Raw genomic sequence first — 9,863 nt, forward strand, 5'->3', positions numbered from 1 at the left:
AAGAGTCTTCAGGACTAGGAAATATGGGTTAAATGACTTGCCCAAGACCACACAGCTAGGAAGTGTCTGAGATTAGATTTTAACCAAGGATGTATCCTAGGTCCAGCAAGGCTAGCTTTCAATATACTGAGTTATGTAGTTGCTTCTGTCAAATCTACTTTTGAAAGATATTAAGCTTTAATGGACCAAGTGCTGGAATTGAATGAAATAGTTCTGGTTTCCACATATACTAAATTTGTAACAAGCCTCAATTTTTCTGAGCTTCATTTTCCACAGCTATAAAATGGGGATAACAATAGCATCTTGCTTGTAGGATCATTATAAAAAACAAAAAAAGATATTAAAGAGCTTTGAAAACCCTACAGCATTACCTAAATGCCAATTACAGATGAACATTTCCTTGCCTAGATTACCAGATGATGGTTTCTTTCTGCTCTTTAAACTTTTGCCCAGAGTAAGATTCCTGGTTAAGGGATTTACATTTTAGAAAACCCCAATTCATGCCAGAACTTTAAAAAAATTTCCAAGTTGCAAGAATATATAGACATCTTTTCATTTTTTTTAAGATTTAGTTTCCTCATTTCTAAAATGGGTATAATGTTTCTTTTATTAGCTAATTCATAGGATTAGCGTGAGAAGGGTAATGAGTAGAATTATTACCACAGCTAATATGGTACCTTTACATGACCAATTGATTGGCATCTAGTTGGGGGTATCCCAACTGATGGATGATGACTTTAATATTTCATTGCATCAAATAACTCAGGGGGTCATAATAAATCAGGTCATCCTCTGAAATATAAAGCAAGTTGTGTGGCTCATGGAGTGAGTCTCCTGTCTTTGCAGTCCTGTAATATATGGTGAAGGTCCTAAGAGGAGATCAGGCCCTGAAATCATAGGCACAGCTGTGGATATAATGCCCATGATAATTCCTCTAACTAGGAATGAAGCACTCTAAAGCTTCATATTTAGATGCAGCACAGGGTGCTAAAGGCATGTCTGGTAATAAATTAGGTCTGGAAAGCAAATAGCAATTCTGGGGCAAATTTTCAGGGTGAAGATAGCCTATATGAGGAAAATGAATGTAAAGATGATCAAAATCTATTCCTGAAGGACCCCAGAAGATTCATATGCATGGTCAGCAATCAATGTAATGGTTAAACCAATAATGTTAATATTCTGAACCATACTACCATAGTAATAATAATAAATAATACAGTGCACTTCTATGGTACTTTAAATTTTACAAAAATGTTTTATTTTTCCCTCCTTGTGGTAATCCTCTGAATTACCTAATAAAAGCAACATTATACTCACTTTAGAAATGAGGAAACTAAATCTTAAAAAAAATAAAAGACATTATTATTATATATATACCAACAATTCAGGAATTATTGGAATTAAGACATGAACTGAGGTTTTCTAATTCTGAAATCTCTTAACCAGGAATCTTACTCTAGGCAAAAGCTTAAAGAAGAGAAAGAACCCATCATCTAGTAATCCAGGCAAGAAAATGTTCATCTGTCTAACTATTCTGAGAGGGTGGAAGGAAGAATATGGCACACAGGTAGACGTTTTAAATTTCAGTTAAAAATGGTTCCCCAGCACTATGGAACATTTTTCCTTCTAGAAAGCAGTGTTTAAATATCTTGATTATAATAAAAAACTAGATTCTTAGGCTCCATGTGTATATAATACAAGGCCATCTCTCTTAGGCCTGCTTAATAGAATTTCATATCTGTTCTGTGAAACAATAACAACAAAACTCAAAAATCACTATGGTTAGTAAAGGTAATGACTGCCTTTCATTGTCTGCTTTATTATACTGAGACTATTATTTAATGGTGCAAAGGAGGAAGACTTAGTTCCATAGCTTTAGTGGAAATAACTATTTAAATAAGGATGAGGCACAGATAAGAAATGCACAGAAACAATAATACATAAGAACTATAAAGATGGAAATACCATTATTGTCTTTATTTCTTTTTACTCATCATTTTACTTGATTTTCTCCATGTACAATAGAAGACTCCCAATAATATCCTGGGATTGACCAATAATGATTCGAATTCCTTGCATTACTTCCATGTTTGCTCATTTCATTGAGTCCTCACAAAAACCCTGGTGATAGTTAGGAAAGTGGGATGGCATGAAGGCCTAGAGAGGTAGGCTGAATTGCCCAATGTCACGTAACTGATAGTGGCAGAGTTGGGAATAGAAGTCGGGTCTCCAAGATGTCATTCCAGATGCTATCTCTACTTCACAGAGATCTCTATACATGTTTGTGTTGTTGAGTCAAAGGTCAAAGGGAGGAGAGCAGACAGAGGAGGTACCAACATTTCTTCTCTACCTCCTGCAAGAACTGGGTAGTTATTCAATCTTTTTTCCTCTCTTAACACTCCATCTAAGGGAGTCAAAAGTGAGTGGTCACTGAGATGGAACTAGACCTGTTCCTATTGATTCTTGCTGCACAATGAGAGCAGGTGTTTCCATTGGGTGAGATTTCGTGGGACCTAAAGCACCTTGTCAGACACAGAGGCAGACGGACCCTGGGATATGGGGTCTATAATTTTGGGGAAAGTCTAGTGGAATACAAATCAGAACATCTGGATTGGATTCTGATCCAAATCAGGCACTAACATTAACAACATTATTATAAAGTCACACCAAAGTCTAAAACAAGACTAGAAGTTGATATCAGAGATGTGACATGAAGCATGAGAAAGATCACAACTTAGTGAAGCTGGATATCTATATCTATACCTCTCTATATGTATATATATGTATATATGTATATATTGTAATGGGAAAAGGATAGAGATAGAATGAGATTTAAGAGAAGTGGAAAGCTGTCTTTAAGGCACATACTAGGAATTCAAGGGAAAGGTATTCAGGGAGATCCCTAAGAGGATCTACTTATCCCATCTTGTTCTGTTCCCCTATGATCCTTTCTTTAAAAAAAAAATATATATATATATATATATATATATACACATAAGATACAAGAGAGCCTATTCTCCATTCAGTGATTAAATACTCATGAGAATCAAATATACTAATATTACTACAACTGAGTAGAGGGAGAGTATTTTATCTAGCAGAAAACTAAGGTATGAATTTCTATGGAATGACACTCAGATACTCTCCATCCTAAACATTTATCAGGCACAAACTAGAAATTCCAAGAGCTGGCATATTCATTTTTCATAATGAGAACACTGCTAGGCACTGAATTATTGATGTTACAAAATTTCAAGGTAGTAAAAATTCCAGGTCCTCAGCTTTCTGCACTCACTGCATTCCATACTCACCAAACGATATTTCACTCTTGAAAAAAATATACAAAATAAAATCAGTTCCCACCCTATTAACAAAGTCGAGATAAAAACACATGGAGAGATTTTTTTGAATACAATATAAATATATCTGATTGGATTGAAAAAAATGGATTTCAGCCATCTATCACATTAGATAAGATCTTATCTGAAGTCACCATGTGTTGCCTAACCAGAAAATCCCCCAAACTGTATTAACCATTGATCAGATATGATTACGGATACAATTTGCTGTGACCAATGAAATTTTCTATGGTGATGTGTCTGTTGTTGAGGGCTGTGTACAAGTGTAATGTTTTAACTCCCATTGGAGAACAATATGGAATTACATACTTACAATGTCATTCAATCAATTGCATGCACTATTTATTTCCCTGCATGGATGTCTGAATTTTAAGGAGCTTGGTTTTTTCTTCAATAATTGCTGTAGGCCCCAGTAAGTATTGAAATGGTTCATTTTACCAGACATTTGAGCATTTGGAAAGGCAGGGGAGGCAGCCAGGATAGGAAGAACTTTCCTTTTTTGGGAACAACCATATGTATTTCAGGAAAATTGTTTCTGATAACAGTTTAAGAAGTATTTATTGAACACCTGTTAGATGCCATAGGAGATTCAGTCTAGCAAAAGATACCATCTTTGCTTATGAGCTTTCAGTTTTATTGGGAAGCCAAGGAATACATGCATGAATTAATTGAAGATACTAGGGCCACATTAATCAAATACTAAGTTAAATAGAACCTAACAAATATTATATAAACATTTGGCACATGGAAGCATTATAGTAACTTGGGATAGTCAAGGAAGGAAGGCTTCACAAAATATATAAACTTTGACAGATAGGTAACATTTGAATAGGTGAAAGGAAAGTTGAAGAGATTCTGTGTTTCTGTGAGTTTGTGTTCATGTGTTTGGGGGTGTGTGTGTGTGTGTGTGTGTGTGTGTGTGAAGGGGTGAGGAATGTGGGTTTGGATATGTATATCAATTTTTCAAGGTGGGGTAAAATGGGAAAAAAGACAGAAACAAGGAAAATAATCTAAAGTAAAATTTTTTCTTAGAATTTGGTAGACTTGATAATAAGTTAATACTCATAGATTACATCATGGCTTACAATAATAGAATTTGAAAGTAGGATGGGACCTTAGAAATTATGTAGTATCACTTGAATATTTTAAGTGTGAGGAGTTTAAGTCTCAGAGAAGTTGAATGACTTGCCCAAGTCACTCAACAAGTCAATGGCAGAGTAGAGACCAGAACCAAGGACTTTGGACTCTTAGGATCAGATCACAATATTTCAGTAATTAAAGAATCTGTGACATTGTTTGACTGCCTGATATACCAATGAACATCCCAAGACCTACTCATTAGCAAACTGACTTTATTAGTTATCCATAGCTAGAAAAAATAACCTGGTAGCTAAGTAGAATTCCTGTATTTGATTTCTGCTTCCCTTTAGTATTGCATTTAAACAACATTTTGCCCTGTAAGTGCTTGAAGGTAAGAAGACATAGCTCAACATGTACTGAGTTCTATGCACATTAGTATTATGCCATGATGTCCCTAGTGCTATGAAAGAGCCCATGTAAGAGCTAGGGCTTCCAAGATCATCGGATTTTTGCTGGAAAAGGACTCATAGAATCATCTACTTGAAATCTTCAATTCAGAAAATAGAAAGAGAAGCTGATATAGGTAGGTAAAAAAATATATTTTATGTGTGTGTATACACACATATATATTCACATATAAATACACACATAAATATCTGTCATATTCTCACAAGGGTGAATTTGCAGAGGAAGAACAAGCAGGAATTCACCAAGGAATTGGAAATAGGACTGAGTCTTAAACTCATATTAAATCACATGAGAATTATGTGGACCTTGCACTAAATCAGAAGGGGTAAAAGGAAGGTAATTTCTGCATTCTCCAAAGCACTCAGGAGTTATTTTTAGCAGGTGGTTCAGCTCTGGAACTGATATATTACTTAAACAAACTTCAGAAAAATGCAGACATACTTTAAGTACATGGGGTAGGGAAGACACCTTTGACTTTACAATTTCTGATTGATTCTAAAGATTCTGAATTGAATGAAAATGCTAATATTTTGCTGTCACATATTTTTAATGGAAATTTCTGGCTTTTTAATTCAGTTCTACATTTGAATTTGGTGATTGAGCTAGGAGCTTCTCTTGGTTTGGTTTTAATTAAGAAGGACAATTATTCATTCCCAGAACGTCTCAATATCCCAAACTTTTGTTAATATGTAGGGTTTTTTATATTGAGATTCAATTGCAGGCATTTAAAAATCCTTATGGAAACAAAGAACAGAACATTTTGCTATTTGTGTGAGTGGGTTAGTCAGAGATATGATTTCATCAGTGCAAAAAGAGGTCCCTCCAATCACGAAGAGCAGTAACCCATCTGTAATTTAGAGAGTTGGCTGAGGTATGTTGTATCTGTTGTCTTTCCCATGGTCACATAATTAGTATGTATCACATGTAGAACTTAAGCCAATCTCCCTCTACCCTCTAGCCCCTTTACCACACTCCCTTACTTTTTAAAAAATGAAAAAAGTACATAAACAAACAAATAATTGTACTGATACTTTTAATAACATTTAGAGGTTTTCTTTTTTACATTTCTTGATCTTAGTGTCTGTATATTAAGGGATAGGTTCAATCTTCCTTGAAAAATGACATTTCCTTAGTTTGGAGGATACTGCTTCTCTCAATGGATGGTAACTTTTACTTCAATAAAGCTGTAGTTTGGGATGACACAACACACACCTAGTTTCTGTCTGAGAGCTATGTGACATTGTTTTACCAGAATGACTTTTGAAGGTGACCCTACTGAAAGCCAATGGCTTAAAGTACAAAAAAGTACCAAGAGCAGATGATGCCCTTTAGCAATAATGAAGAAAAATGCAGAACTATATAAAGAAATATATGTTGCATCCAAAATAGATTTAAAATCATACTTCCAATTTTTTTTTCCAGAAGGCATCAGCAGCTGTTCTCTAATGGAATATTTTGGATTATCCATTACATTTCATAGTCAACTTCTAGTTTTGTAGTTACTGTGAGGTTTTCAATTTCTTTATTTAATGATGCTCTTATTACTTAGACAATAACCTTCCAAACACTGTCTCCTTTTTCCTCCCATACTCAAAATCTCATTTTGATACAGTCAGGAAATGAACTATTGTAAGATGAAGGCACTTTACCAATGAAGCTGTAACAATGGAGAGGAGAAGTGTGGCAAAAGACATGAGAAGTGCTCAAAATCTTGACACAACTTGACAACCTCCAGACAGAGGATAATGTGAGATTTGTGTATATCAATAGTTTTGTCTACAGATAATTAGGTTTAGTGAGCCTAGTCTTTAATAAGAGAACTATCTTTACATCAAGAAAGTCTAAGACTGGAATTTTGACATTTACTCATTCCTTTAAACCAGAAAACAGAGGAGAATTGTTGGGATTTGGGGGACAGTAGAGACTACCTTAACATATTATTCATCTCTTGGTTCTTTAAGGCAGAATCATTGCCCTAGTCTACATCTCTACATTCCCTCCAAGCCTGAATAGTAATTTCCAGCTTAAACTGAGGTGAGAGATTTAAGAGGAAGTAAAGAAATGGTATTGGACTTGAATGAGTTCTCTGCATAGTTTGTGTTAAAAAAAACCTGGGTGGGTGAAACATGTCAAAAACAAACTCTGAGTATATTAATGGAACAGATCCCACTTATTCTTCAGCTTAAAAATGTATGATTTGTTTACTAAATAATATCATTAGCACATGCTTGTTGCATGAATTCTATAGTTACACACTTAGATGGCTTTCAATATCTGTTGGATTGAATTGTATATTCCATAGTATAATGTAAGTCTCTTTAGGGTTTCTTTTTTGCATTCATATAATTTCAGAGCTCTGACGGTAAAAATCACTTTTTTTGAATTGGACTGATAACTTGAGCAGAAACTTTCAAACACAATTTGTTGCAACTTGAGTATATTTCTCATTCAATGCCCTTAGCATAAAAAAATAGTACAGGTATCCCTTTGTGTCATTTGGAATGCTTGTAAGCCCTGGAAGACTACTTTCCAGGGATCCCTGCTACAACTTCCCCTGACAACTCACATTTCCTTTGTGAGAGGTGTCAGAGAAAGTATAAAAGAGAGAGTTTGGCACTTTTTCTCTCTCTCTATGCTGGAAGCTCTGCTCTCTAACCTGAGCTCTGGCTAGTTCTCTCTACCCTGGAGCTCTCTCTACCTTGAGACCCTGATCTCTCTCTTGGCACCTTTTTCCCTTTCTTCCTACCTCCTAGTTTTCTCTAGACCTTCTCTTTCCTAATCTAAATAAAACCTAGCTATTCAAAACCCTAAAGTTGCTCTCTGATCATTTATTTGAGCCCCTGAAGGCCTCTGATCAATTTCCCCCTGCCAGGGCTGGGGAAGCTACCTTCCTTTCCCTTCCTCTACCCTTTCTCCCAATCATCCTACCTTCCTCCCTTTTCCCTTCACTTCCCCCACACACATTCCATAGATGGGGGTTGGTGGAGATTAGTGGCAAGGCATCACCATGATTTGGAAAATTCCTATAAATTTTTGACCCTCTATAACAGATATGAAGCCTGGTTATTGCTATTTTTTCCTTTTTTTTAAATGGGGTGTTCACAATACTGATATGCATTTGTGAGTTACTAAACTTTTAAAGGTATCTCTACATTTCTTGTCTTTGTGTGTAGACTGTTGGCTTATGGTTTTTTTTCCCACAAACTTTAACTTTTTATTTTAACTTTAAAAAAGAAATTGTATACATGGAGTGAAAACATAAAATATATTGATATTATACAATATTATACATCTATTTTATTAACTTCTGAATTTCCAAATTGTTTCTAGGTCAAATGCTGGCCTTGTCATGTTTTCTGTGACTACTGCAAAACTCTCCCAAATTTTCCAATTAATTTCTTATGTAGACCTGTGATGTATTGAAACAGCAATAGAGAAAATTGCCATGTGGAAGGATACCTATAAATATCTTCTATATGCTACACAAAAACTGAAAAATAGTTTGAATTGACATTACTACAAAAAATATAAAAGATGTGGTCCCGGGGGCAGCTGGGTAGCTCAGTGGAGTGAGAGTCAGGCCTGGAGACAGGAGGTCCTAGGTTCAAACCTGGCCTCAGCCACTTCCCAGCTGTGTGACTCTGGGCAAGTCACTTGACCCCCATTGCCCACCCTTACCAATCTTCCACCTATGAGACAATACACCGAAGTACAAGGGTTTAAAAAAATTAAAAAAAAACCATGGCTCCCAGAGGATTCTTCAAACTGCTTCTCTTCTGCAACTGAGCAGAAGAGCAGCAGCTGGGAACATGTGAAAGGAACAATTGAATAGAATATAACTGAAAATCTAAGTTACAATAAAATAAAATTGTGTACCAAAAAAAAGGCTGAGCTGGAAAAGATCTTTTGATAACTATTCAACACAGATCTTTGATTTGGAAAGGCTCTCAAATTATAAATCTTCTATGACTCCTTTGAATACCAGCTACCATACCCAATAGTTTCTACCTTCTTACCTTTGTCCTTGTCTCTCTGTTTTCTTCTCTCTCTTTATCTCTCATGTCCTTTCTTTTTCTCTCTCTCTGTGTGTCTCTGTCTCTCTCAGCTCATACATGAACACAACTATGCATTATATTCAACCCTCTAATACATAAATGAATTCTCAAGAATGTCATCAGGGACATAGTTGGGGAAGAAAAGTCTATTCTGGTGACTTCAGCTCAGGGTTTTCTGAGAATCACCTTGAATTCTAACTGTAGTCCTCTGCTAGGAGAAGTACAATTGTTTAAAATTCATTAGAATACAAAATAATAAAGCACCCTATTCCCAACCATACACACAAAGCCAAAATCCAGCTTCCTGTGACTATCTCAATGGCCATCTCTGCCTCCCTCTGCTTTAGAGATGATGCTTAAGTACCATATTCTGCATGAAGACTTTTCTGATCCCCCATTAGTTAGTATTTCCCCCCAAAATATTTAACTATTTGGTATGTACATAAATATAAATATATGTATCATTTATACATTGTTAATTTAATATTTCTTTTTGTCCATGTTCATGTCTTCTCTGTTAGAAGAACTCAGTTACTATGAGTAGGGATTACTTATAACTTTAGTTCCTAGAAGTATCTGGTACATAATAAACACAAATACATATTTGTTGATTAATTTTGTCTATATGACCTTGAGTAAGTTGCTCGCCCTTTTTTTGGCCTCTATTTCTGTTATCTCCAAAATAAAGGTGTTGAAATAAATGGCCATTAAATTCCCTTCTAATCTGAAATCTTTAATCCTGTGATCTTCTAATTTTTTTTAAACATAAGAAAATTGAATAGAAATATCAAGTGACTTACTTAAACACCCACAACTTATCTCTGGTATAGCAAGGACTAGAATTCAGGTGCTCTGATTTTTAAGATGCCTTCATTGAATCATAGTAAAGCTCTGGGTCCTG

The sequence above is a fragment of the Gracilinanus agilis genome, chromosome 1 (genome assembly GCF_016433145.1).
Source record: "Gracilinanus agilis isolate LMUSP501 chromosome 1, AgileGrace, whole genome shotgun sequence".
In the NCBI taxonomy this organism is placed as follows: domain Eukaryota; kingdom Metazoa; phylum Chordata; class Mammalia; order Didelphimorphia; family Didelphidae; genus Gracilinanus; species Gracilinanus agilis.